Source organism: Mytilus californianus, unplaced genomic scaffold (assembly GCF_021869535.1).
Source record: "Mytilus californianus isolate M0D057914Y unplaced genomic scaffold, xbMytCali1.0.p SCAF_8, whole genome shotgun sequence".
NCBI lineage: Eukaryota > Metazoa > Mollusca > Bivalvia > Mytilida > Mytilidae > Mytilus > Mytilus californianus.
In genome coordinates, this window is record NW_026262734.1 from 97,250,907 (window position 1) to 97,264,053 (window position 13,147).

Here is a 13,147-nt window from a genome sequence, read left to right on the forward strand (position 1 = left end):
TTGGCTAGATGTATAAGGGGGGAGGGGTTGAGATCTCACAAAACATGTTTAACCCCGCTGCATTTTTGCGCATGTCCCAAGTCAGGAACCTCTGGCCTTTGTGAGTCTTGGTTGTTTTTTTTTTTGTTTTTGGTTCATCTATATGTTTCGGAGTTTAGTGTGACGTTCATTTTCTCTGAACTAGTACACATTTTTATTTAGGGGCCAGCTGAAGCCTGCCTCCGGGTGCGGGATTTTCTCGCTGTGTCGAAGACCTATTGTTGGCTTTGGGCTGTTTTCTGCTCTTTGGTCGGGTTGTTGTCTCTTTGATACATTCCAAGTTTCCATTTTAAATTATAAGATTCAGCATATTAAAGAACACCAAAAATTCAAGACTTTGAATTAAACACTATTGAAATTCGCCAAGAAATAACCTAAGTATACATTGTATAAGAAAAGTATTGTTGTTGGTCCCTTTTCTTAAACGTTTAGGGCCATAACCCCCAAAAATCAATTCCAATCTTCCTTATGAGGTATTGAACTTTGTAGTACAACGCCTATACACATGTTATTGTCCTGAACCAAGAAAAATGCTTGTTTTTACCCCTTTTTGGCCACAAATTCCCAAAACAGTTAGGACAATAACCCCCCCCCCCCAAAAAAAAAAAAAAATAAAAAAAAATCAATCCTTACCTTCCTATTGTGGTATTGAACCTTGTGGTACAATTTCATAGAAATCCATACACTTATACTCATAGCCTTCATGTGTTTGGTGAACAAAAAAGTGCAACAGCGTAGGTTCAAAACAAATGTTTATTTGTATTGTAAAATAATAAAGGTGATAAGACATTAAACGTTTAAATATGGAAAGAGGAAGACACATTTTTTAACAGGTTGAAAGAATATTTCCGGATCTTTTCTTGTCTTCCGCAATCATTGGTTCATTTCAGATCACAATCGTAGCAACGGTGTTCATAACCACTCTGCAAAAAAATATCAACACAAACTGTCAGTGAAATGTGTTTGCATATAAACTTTGAAGAAGCCATTTGACAAAAAAATTATTATGAAAGCATCAGACGAAATACGTAGAAAACAATAAGAGCAGAAGATATCTATTCATTAAAACTATACCCGGAAAAAACCATGATATTCATTACTTCCGTAGGTAAATTTATCGAAAAGAGAGTTACAGTACTACTAAACATTCTAAATATACTCATGTACTGTTCACAATATACACGTAGTTACGATTTTCCTAACATACCCCGTTACAGTAGCATGTTCCGTGACACCTTGTATAACTTTCTCCACAACAACCACCATTGTATCGTCCACGTCTCATACAGTTAGCGGCACATCCCAGTTCACCACCCCAACATGAAGCTCTCGTATTTCTGTTTAATGCTACTCCTGGAAGAGGTTATTTTATTAACATTCAGTATCTCAGCATACATTTGAGTAGCAACTGCAATATAGTTCCATGTGTAATTGCTTTCTAATTTTTCCATTGCTACATTTGGAGTCAGATTTGTTTATCTTCCAAAGCACCTAAAATGCTCCCGGGTTTTGGTGGGATTTGTGTCACTCAAGTCTTTAATTTTCTATGTAGCAAAACATGTACCGTTATTTTTCTTGTCGTCGTTTTTCGTTTTTTTGCCATGGCATTGTCAGTTTGTTTTCGACTTATGAGTTTGAATGTCCTTTTGGTATATTACGCTTCTCTTTTACACGCATCTTCGTGGTTTAGTTTTGAAAATGCTTCAATTTTTTTTTATTGAATTACGTATGATAACCAGTTAACTTTTTGATCATTATATATACATATTTGGAATGCGTTTAAGCTTAGATGGCTTTGTAATTCGTAATCCGAAATCAATGAAGAAATCGAACAATACAATTAGGCAAATCATATTATACATTCGATTATTTAACATTTTAAAACAAAACAAATAAATACGAATAATCACATATAATACACAGAAATAAAAGAGAGGCGGAAGATACTAAATAATTGTTCAAACACACAAGTTGACGACAAACTGATACTAAAAACCAATTTATTTTCGCGACCGATTTATTTTCGCGAGTTGAAAACTAACGCGAATATAAATCTTCGCGAATTTGTTAAACTTTTAACTTCCTTTATATAAATACGCCAAAATAATTTAAAAAACGCGAAAATAAATCGCCGAAAAGTCGGATACGAAGGACTAAACGCGAAATAAAATATCCGCGAAAATAAGTTGGTTTACAGTAATGCCATGTCAAAAAAAAATCAAACTTTATCAAGTTTAGAATTATAATAACTCAGTCTTGGTGAAAACATTCTGCCTTGCGGGTTTTATGACATATATCCAGAAATTAACAGAACTAAGGGAATTTAGAACTTTCTTTTTTATTGTTGACAAATCCAGTGAGAAATTCTAACCCTTCTTTAAATTTTGATCAGGTTGTGTAATATTTTGCACTTCGAAATCAGTATTGATATTGAATATGAAAACTGTACAAATATTGTGAAATACAGTGCTTATTTGGTAAGATTGTTAATATACATAACCAATGAAAAAGCTAGAGGGGTTATAAAATAAAAAGAAAAAGTTAAAACGAAGAAGAGAACATCTTAACTTCAAAATAAAAATCAAGAAAAAAATACCAAAGCGGCAATACAAAATCTTATTTCGAAGATAAACAGACAACATCATACATTAGCGGATTGATTAATGTCTTTTGTCTTGCCCTACGACATTGTCAAACTCATAAACGTTGGTTAACATTCTTATCCAATACATATACATGGTTGACTTAAAAATTCAAAATGAAAACATGGTTTTCCAGGAAAAAAGACAGAAAAGACAATTAGAGACAAGACGAAACGTAAGCAAATGCAACACGTACTCCATTTAACCAAAACTACTTGTGAACTCAGTTGTTCTAAAGGGATAAAAAGTCCCTGTTCCCCATTTTAGTAGGTTATATAAAAGAAGGGTCAATATTGCATTAAATTGTATACTTAGACTGAACAGTCCATTCTCACCTTCTCACATTCACTGCTTTTATCTTTTATTCCATGTTGAACGTTAACTGAATGCAATATAGATTTATTAGGTAAACTTAATATATCGATATAAAACATTTATAGCAAAACATGTGTTTCTACCACTGCTGTCAAATTGTGAATCGACTTCTGTCCTATTTCGTCAATTCAAAGAAGAATATATTCTGCTTCTTTAAGTTTAAATGTATATTTACCTGCATCACTGTCCTGGCACAAAGCAGCTAAAATAAAAATAAGCGTTAGAGGAGGTAGCATTTAAAACACACATTATCAATACCATAGAGGTGACACGCATAGGGACACGTGACTACTTAAGTATAACGAAAAGTACAAGTACATGTATTTGAATAAAAGTCTAAAACCCCTACATTAATTTGACTCCAGGCTTATTTTAAAATCATATCTTTCCTTGAGTTTACAGTCCTGCACACAACTTGTTTTATTTTGAGATTATAACAATGATATGGTCTATTTCTGAACATGTGAGCAATTTATATTTATATATGTTGAATTGAGGTAGCTTAAACCTGATATTGACAACGAGTATGACAAAAATGAAGTAGCCTTAAGTTTTTCAAAAATACTTCATTAAATGTGCACTAAAGTTTGGTTCTGATATTGGTTATATTTCCACCTCTCCTTTTTACTTATACCAAAAAGTTAATTTCAAGGACATTTTAGATGAACATTGTATTGGTATAGCTACATACGGAAGCCCTGGAGTGCCATGCCAATATAAAATAACAATTCGTGCGCACGAGTTACTAACTTGTGCGCACAAGTTACACAATTTGTAGACATGAGTAACTAACTTATGCGCACGCGTAACTAACTTGTGCATACTAAAAAAATCTTAACAGGGTTACTGCTGCAATGATTATAACTTTTGTGAAATTTTCAAGGCAACATTCTATTTTAAATATTACAGGAATCGCATGTATCTATTTCCCCTCTCCACTATAAATCTTTTGATAAATCAAGGCGTCATGTATCATAAATTGTAATTATCAAAATTCTACCATGCTATTTCGATTTAAAATTTTCAAAACTGTACCATAGTTATTTTAAAAAATGTCCGATAAATATCGGGAAATCTATTATAACCAATATGGACAACATCACAATTCGTTGTCTTTCATATTCGGTCAGTATGGGAGCTTAACATTGAGTGTCCGGTACTGGGTGAGTGCCACAGTGTTTGCGCGTTTGTACGTTCATCAATTCAATCAACACCCTCCAACGTGCTTGTAGCTAGCCTTATTCAACATTCCCTTCTTTATTTTGATTTTCTAAATTGACAGCTATTATACTTCTGTCAATCTACTTCTCTGATCTTTTTTGATTGATTTTAAAATCTGTTCCCGTCGTTATATATAAATTTGACATATTTATTAATTCAATGTAATTAAAACAGGCACGGGAAAATAAATTATAAAAGATTAAACTAAGAAGACTACATAAATAATAATAAAAAATGATACAATACAAATACATATATATATATATATATATATATTGTAAAACATACAGACAGATGCTTTGTACGACAAACTATTCTCGGGCTTTTATCATACTCGACTCACCAAAGATAGTCAATACCAACAAAACCCAAACGGAGCACTTCATGTCTACAAATCTGAAATGATACATTTCAGGCCAATTAAATAATAAAAGAAAACAAAATGTTAATTTGTTTTACCTTTTGTTGAGTTAAGGAATGACTGTAATATTTTTTCTGCCTATGAAGAAATAACATCAAAAATGTGGTGCACACTGAATAACCCGCGTAGCGGGTTATTTTAAAGTGTGCACCACATTTTTTATGTTATTTCGAATAGACAGAAAAAAATATTACAGTCATTTCTTATAATTTAATTCTAAATTCCATTTTAAACCGGAGTAAACCATGAAAAAACGTTGATGACGTCACGGTCACATGACAAAATTATGTATATGAGCTGATAAACAAGACAACGTCAGCCAATCAGTAGACGCGTTACATCCAAAATTAAATTATTTAAAAATGATGTCTAAATTATTTGAAGATTACTAAAACTTTTATTCACATTTTGCTCTAATTTTTATTTTCAATATTTTAACATTAAAAATATTAAATCAGTTTTACTTTCAAACTTACTATGTGTATATAGCCTTAGTTGGATGTCAGAATAAAAGGTACAATTACATTACAGTTATACAAATAATTACTAATTAAAATTTCGCTACAGTTGGATTAGAAAGTATTCATCAATATTTCTTATACCAATATCAATATGAATAATATAAGCAGGGACAATTTAAAGCAAATGAAATAAGAAAATAGTAAACTCAATTCATGTTTGTTACTTAACCCTCTTAGTGCGTATCGAAATTTCAAAACATTGTCCAGAAACGGGACAATTTCAGTTAAAAAAATCCCACAAACAGTAAATTGTTATTCAGTCTAGAATTACAACATGTTAACTTAAATAATAGAAGAATTACTAAGATATAAAGTCAAGATGTTTATTTTTTCAAAAAATAACGTTATTTATTTGACATTACATAACGTCATAATGGTGTTCACGTCACGTTCTTAGGAAGTTTCGCGCTTTTCAATTAGCTAACGTCAAGCACTTTGCAGTGGTTGGAAGAAAACGTTCAGTTTTTTGCAAAACAGCACTATACTTTACAAAATTTCATGTCAGTTTTACATATTTTCGGTTGGTTATTTTAAATCAAATCAAATATTTTATTGGATAAAGCACATATATATATATATATAAAATATGACATTGTGTAATCCAAGTGTACAACATACATGACAAAAAATGTAAATAAATTAAACATAATGCATAATAAGAGAAAACTAATTATATGCTGTATATATAACTACAAGTCTATTTTTTGTACGGAACTTCCATTACTTGCTAGCCTAACTGACACTAAGCATAGTTTTTAACTTCAAATTGGGTTTTTCTCCTTGTTGAAGGCCGTTCGATTGCCTGTAATTGTTTACATCCACTTCATTTGAACTTTGCGGGATAGTTGTCTCATTGGCAATCATACCACATCTCCTTTTTTATATTCAAAGGCTTATCTCATATTTTTACAAATTTGGTTGGCATCAGCCAACTTATTTTGATTAATTAAATATAATTTAAATTTGGATGAAACGCGTCTCCTGAGTGGCTGCTAACGTTTGTCTATCAGCTCATAGACATAATTTTGTCATGTGACCGTGATGACCGTGATGTCATCAACGTGATTTACTCCGGCTTAAAATGGAAATTAGAATTAAATTATAAGTTATGACTAATATTGTTTCTGTCTATTCGAAATAACATGAAAAATGTGGTGCACACTTTAAAATAACCCGCTTAGTACGCTGGTTATTCGGTGTGTTCCACATTTTTGATGTTATTTTTTCATTGACAGAAAACATATTACAGTCATTCCTTAAATGTTACTGATTTCATAAAATCATCTTTAACCAATTTTTGAAAACTTAAATTCTCCCGAAGGTTTTTATAAAGGGGACATTTTAAAAGGAAGTGCACACCATATTCTGCTTTATCTCCGCAAAATTTGCAGAAACTTTAAGTTGCTAAAGTTTTTGGTAAACTGTATCACCCCGTTTCAATAGCAAGTGATTGTGCACTTATTCTGATCTGAGTGATCGCTCATATTTTGGAATATCAAAGCATAGGTAAGCTTTTAAGTCAAACGATGAGCAAGTTTTACAATACAATCTGAGTTTAACAGTGCTGTGTTATTAGATTTAATGTGCTCAAATTGATATAATATTTAATAATTTATAAAAGTTTTTAAATGACTCTCCAAACGCAGTATATAATTAGGGAGCTACCATTTGTGATTTTTGTGGTGGTGGTGGGGATGGGGGTGTGGTTGGGTGCTAGGATGAAAAATTTTGTCCTGCATTTTTTAAGTTGTAATCTCTGTTCTGCCTTTTTTTATTTTTTCACTCTATTTGGTCCTACCTTTTTCGTATTAGTTTATCCTGACTTTTTTTACATAAATTGTCATCCTGCCAATAAAAATCAAACGGTAGCTCCCTTATAACCTATACAATACACGTTTCTTTTGTTTTAATTGTGTTTTCTATGTACATGCACCTGTACATGTATTTCATAGCACGCTTATATTAAAATCTGAACTGTCAAAATAAGAATTTTTACATTATTGGTTTAGGGGCAAGCTGCGTTGGAGACCCATTGGTTGCCTGTGTGGTGTTTTCTGCCTTTTGGTCGGGTTGTATCTTTTTGACACATTCCCCGTTTCCATTGTCTACTAGTATTCAGATTTAAAGGATGCATGTGTCCTAAAATAAATATCGTCACACCTAAAAAGGCCAACATTTTATTGGCTTAACTATGATGCAATTAATTTTAAGCCTTGATTTCTTAACAAAGACCCATTTAAGATTAATGGTGTTTACACATGCACACAAGCACAAGCATGCACAATTTATATCCTTTACTTTAATAGAAATGTTAAAAGATGCCAAAAATATATCAATGATGTGATATGTTTTGCTATATATATACTGTTAAATGTATCTGTCTCCGGAAATATCCCCCCCCCCCCCAGTGAAACATTGCAGAGGCGGATTAAGGGGGGGGGGCAGGGGGCCCGTCCCCCTTTTTGTGGGAAAAATTTGGTTGATTATATAAGGAATCACTGAAGCATGACTGGAGCGGCCCCCACTTATGAAAATTTCTGGATCCGCCACTGCATTGTAATCGTCTTGTTCCCTTTTCTTTGTAGACGATGGTTGCACCGACGCTAGTGTCATCACATGAAATATTTCTTGTGTTTATTATGGTTATTATTTTCTATGTTATACATGTATTCATATCATATTTCATATGTCATATTTATTATCATATCACATTGACGCTTGACGAATGACAAATCCAAATCGAGCACACCTTTTTACCTGCATAATTTCTAGTTACCGCCAAAAATGTGGATGGGATGCGCTACTAGCTATATATTTACATGTTTGTTTTTTTTCTGTTTCTTGGTTTTTAGGTTCAGTTCTAATATTTTCGTTAATAACTGCTTAATTTCTTTGATTAAAACTGTTCGATGGTATATTTATACTATTTGTATCTATCATTATATATATATATTTACAGAACAAATAATAAGAGGGCCCTTCCGAATTTATATAGCTATATGGAGAAATATAACTCACGAAAACGTATTCCAAAATAATACCGTATGTGTTAATTTATATATGTACATCAATGTAATATTTACACATATTTAGAAAAGATCTTTTATTACATCTTTCTTTTATTTTTTTCCCCAACTTGGCATTTTACACTCAATATATATAACACATGAAGTATAAGGAAAATATAGATCTTTGTTTGAAGCATCGTATTCAGTATCAGCATGATATGAGTTAAAAAATTATACTTGTCTAAAACTTAAACATCGTAAGGTGTTACTTCATTGAATAAATGTGAAGGAATTTCAAAATTTGCCGTTTTTAAAGATAGCACACTCTTTTGTTCACGTCCCAAGTCAGGAGTCGGAGCCTGTAATTCAGTGGTTGTCGTTGGTTCATGCCTGTCAAATGTTTTTCATAAATTGTATTGTTATAAATTATGCCGTTAGTTTTCATGTTAGAATTGTTTTACATTTTTTCATTTCGGGGCCTTCTTTAGCTGACTATACGGTATAATGGCTTTTCTCATTGTTTGACTGATTCCTGCTACTAACGGGTTTCGAATAACTGCATGGTATCTATTCATTTTTGCACATAAACTAAAGCATATAATAATTAATAAAACATAAAAAATATTCAGAATACTGAATGCTTTTTTATGCCAATTTAACAATTTGTATCAATAAATTAATTGTAGACTTATTTATCTATATACCAACGTAGAATTCATTTGTTTTCAAACAAGTAAGAAAACCAAGGCAAGCACCAAGTTCAACACTTAGTATATATCAGTGTCCCTCCCAATCTAAAAGAGTTGAGGACATTTGTTTGAAATATTTATAATTGTTGGATACAAGAATTAAAACCAAATAGCAAAAATTTTGTTTGTACTTTTCAATTATTATTTGTTCATGTTGATTTTGTTTTCTGATTCTATGTTATCTTATCAATACGAAGCATTTAAAAGGTTCATTCTAAAATTTGATAGCGCTACTTTGCCTTCAACTCAATTACGACATAAAATGACGTCAAATAATATATGACGTAATGATGACGTTTTATGAAAAAGATGGATAAAAAGAAAACAACAACAAAAATAACAACCACATAATGAATAAAATATATAAAATGTATTCAATAAATGAAGGAAAGGGTATTTTTTAGAAATATTAAAAAGTGAAAAAATAATTGATTTTTTTTCACACAAAGGACATATATGTCCTTCCCGCAGTAAGCCAGGGGAAGACATATATGTCCCTGCCGCAGTAAGAGGGTTAATTAATGATCTAGAGAAAAGTGTTATAATACGAACATAAATATAGAATAATAGCATTTTTGTTTTTGATACCGACTTTATCTGCAAGAATATCAAGCGAGCCAGCTAGGTCGAGCTGATTGATGAACTCTGTATCAAAAACAAAAATGCAATTATTCTATATTTATGTTCGTATTATTATACTTTTATCGGCAATTTGTCTTAACTGTATTTTTTTTAGGTTGAGAATATGAAATAAAATGAAATACTAAAACTATTTTTACGAGCACAAAACGTTGTGATAGTTGTTCGGTTGTATGAATGAAGTCGTGTTCATTTCATTGATAGACATGAACACGTTACGTTGCTTCACTGATACATGACGTCATTGTCTAATATTTTCGAGTACCAAATCCTGTCCAAATATATTAGGCAGTAATATAAAAAATAGTATAGAAAATATACAAATAATTGTAAAATCATCGTTTTTCAAATATACCTTTTTGAATAACTGAGACGAATGACTGGTCACGATACTTCCAATAGCAACAAAAAGTCCAATACCAATAAATCAAGCAAATATTTTTACCTGAATTCTGTTCCTGTATTTATACTGTCATGATCAAAATCTAGATGTAACCAGTTTGAACAACGATTATACCGATAATGCAATACCAGGTGCACACCGAATGTCATAACAAAATTTAATAGTAAACATTTTTCTCTATATGAAAGCCGTCTGTCAAACATATGTCCATCATAATTTGAAATATATATACACAGGTTAGGAGAAGCCTTGACAGCTAACAAACATATTAAATCCCGTAAAATTTTTCCACAGGAGTCTCTAGTCTAGTAGTAACATGCATGTTACAAGTTCATGGTAGTAATAAAAACAATTGGTTACGCCATTGCATATTCCCAAACCACAATTCCAGTCATAGTTGATTTCTTTATGATGTATTTGATTCGATTTATTGTCCGTAGTCGTTGGTTTCTCTTTTATTTTAATTAGGGCCCCGACTAGTGGCGGGTCGCCCTTTAGTGGCCAGTCTGTCCGTCCGTCCGTAACAAATTGTGTCCGCTCTATATCTAGAGAACCGTTATAAGTTCATACTTTATACTTGACATATTAACCAACACCAGAGGGTGTGTCATAATGTTTGTACAACTTCCTAAGTCAAAGTTCATGGTCAAAAACTTTGGTTTCAGTTGACAACCACATGTCCAATGGTAAAGATCGTGTCCGCTCTATATCTTGAGAACCGTTATGATTATAAAGTTCATACTTGACATGTATATTAACCAACACCAGAGGGTGTGTCATAATGTATGTACAACTTCCTAGGTCAGAGGTCCGTCCGTCTGTCGTGGTCCGTCCGTCCCTAACTAATTGTGTCCGCTCTATATGTTCAGAACCGTTATGATTTATACTTTATACTTGACATGTATATTAACCAACACCAGAGGGTGTGTCATAATGTATGTACAACTTCCTAGGTCAAAGGTCAAAAACTTTGGTTTCAGTTGACATCCCCAAGTCCGACCACACGTTATTTACAGCGGGGCCCACAGAGATGGCTCCCATCACAATGATGTCTAATTCGTAGTCGATCTATACTTTGCTTAAGTGATTGTGTATAAAATTTGCTTTCTTATCGCAGTTTTTACATCAAATTTATCTAGCATGTCTAGTACATGTAAGTGTTGCAGAATCAACAAACAGGAAAAATTGAAACATATGTTTTTCATATGTTTTTAATAGACATATGAAAAAAATAATGTGTCCATAGGATACAGAAAATAGGGACGAAAGACACCAGAGGGACAGTCAAACTCACAGATCGAAAACAAACTGACAACGCCATGGCCAAAAATAAATAGACAAACAGACAAACAATAGTACAGACGACACAACATAGAAAACCAAAGACTAAGCAACACGAACACAGATGATGCCTCCGCTTGCATATAACGTTATACAAGGATATATTAAAATAATATTCAACTCAAAAGTCAATGTTGTTGCTTTTCAAAGTCATGTGTTAATGCTAACAGTCAGTTGCATACACATGCACCAGTAATAGAAGACAAGCAGTGAAGACAATCACATATCTGCGTGTGGTAATAGCAACAATAGTAACACACACACGTCAGATTACCCACAATACAATACAATAACAGCAATGACTGTATTTATTAAAATAGATGTCAGTCTTTCCACCAAAAACTAAGGCTTCAGGTTTGATAACAGCAACCTGGGGCATGGACTTCCCTTTTTTTTTAAATGTATTTAAAGTAGGCTTATTTTATATTATTACCTATTCCTCTATATACGACTTTACCGTGAAAAGTAGTGATTATCAGGAATTATAGACTTCTGGTATTATATAAGTGTGCTCTTCTATTCTCAATTTCCGAGAAGGACATGTGTATGTGATATTTACAGGGCGATATACTAATTAATTCAATTTATAGTCACACGGTTAAGTACAAATGTATATCTATTTCTAGGGGAATGGTTTGTTGGTTACGTTGAAGTGCATGTCTGCGGTGTCTGAACCCCGATTCTCCCACGGTTGTGACCATTCTGACGAGTTTTTTGTTAATGACCTTGACTACCCATGAGGATCTTGCATGGTCGGTGAGCATTCCGGAGCATGGACCACTCTCTTTATTCAAGGTTTATAACATTAGATTTGTTTTAATCTTCATTAGGGTGCAACCATTTGAAATTCCAGAGAGGGCGAGGAGAATTTTCTCAGGAATGATCATTTATTTTCATTTGTTGCTACGCATGCGTCTTCCATCACCCCAGAAAATAAAATGATTGTCCCCTTATTTTCAACTGTTTACCCTTTTTCTAAGCTGCTTGCTCTCATCCGTATAATCTTAATATTATTAACTGTAGTTTTAATTATATGTACGGTCCATCTAGACTGGGACAGTTATTTAAAGACTGTATGGATATAAAGAGCAACGTAAACTTTTATAACTAGACCTCACCCCACCCCACAAACAATAGAAAAGAGAGTTGCATGCTCCAAGTACTTGCTAAAAGTAAAAGATATAAAAACCCACCAATGAAGTAATAGAATAAATTCATTAAAAAATTGACTGTTAACATACAAATGTAGAGCAACTAGTTGATTGTTCGAGTTTGTGTCCATTTACATCATCGACATGCCTTATCGAGTCCGGGCTTCAATGTCTTCTTAGACATTAGACATTATTTCATTTTACTCGGTAAATCATGGGCCCTTGTCAGGTAAGATAATATAATAATTATTATAAAACAATAATTATTATAAAGCATGCGAGTTTTTAGGGAGAATACACAATACAGAAAGAAATAAAGTGAAATATGAGCAATATTAGTCCATTAATTATGACGTCTTGAAAAGCTATTTGGAAAAAAGCAATATGGGATATTACAGTAAAAAGTCTTAAGTGTTTTATAAAAAAAAACCCAGTATTTATAAAACTGAAAATATTTAAATTTAGATACTAACGAAAAGATACATCGAGTCAGTATGCTATGACACAACTAGTTGAACTTATTCGTGCAGTAATAATGAAAATGCTTTAGCGCAACGCATTCGGGAATCAAGTTATTTGGGAAACTTAGTCTGGATTCGGTTTTCATTTTAAAACGCCTGAAAGATCTATACCATAA

At 32.5% G+C, this 13,147-nt stretch overlaps 1 long non-coding RNA gene across 1 annotated transcript; it reads right to left on the reverse strand.

Moving 5' to 3' along the window:
• Positions 1–778: 778 nt before the first annotated feature.
• On the reverse strand, positions 779–10,122 carry LOC127712208 (uncharacterized). Its single transcript, XR_007986991.1, has 5 exons — positions 9,971–10,122; positions 4,621–4,673; positions 3,232–3,258; positions 1,247–1,392; positions 779–962 (listed from the first exon to the last, which is right to left on the reverse strand). It is a non-coding gene; the product is annotated as an uncharacterized LOC127712208 (long non-coding RNA).
• Positions 10,123–13,147: the final 3,025 nt, after the last annotated feature.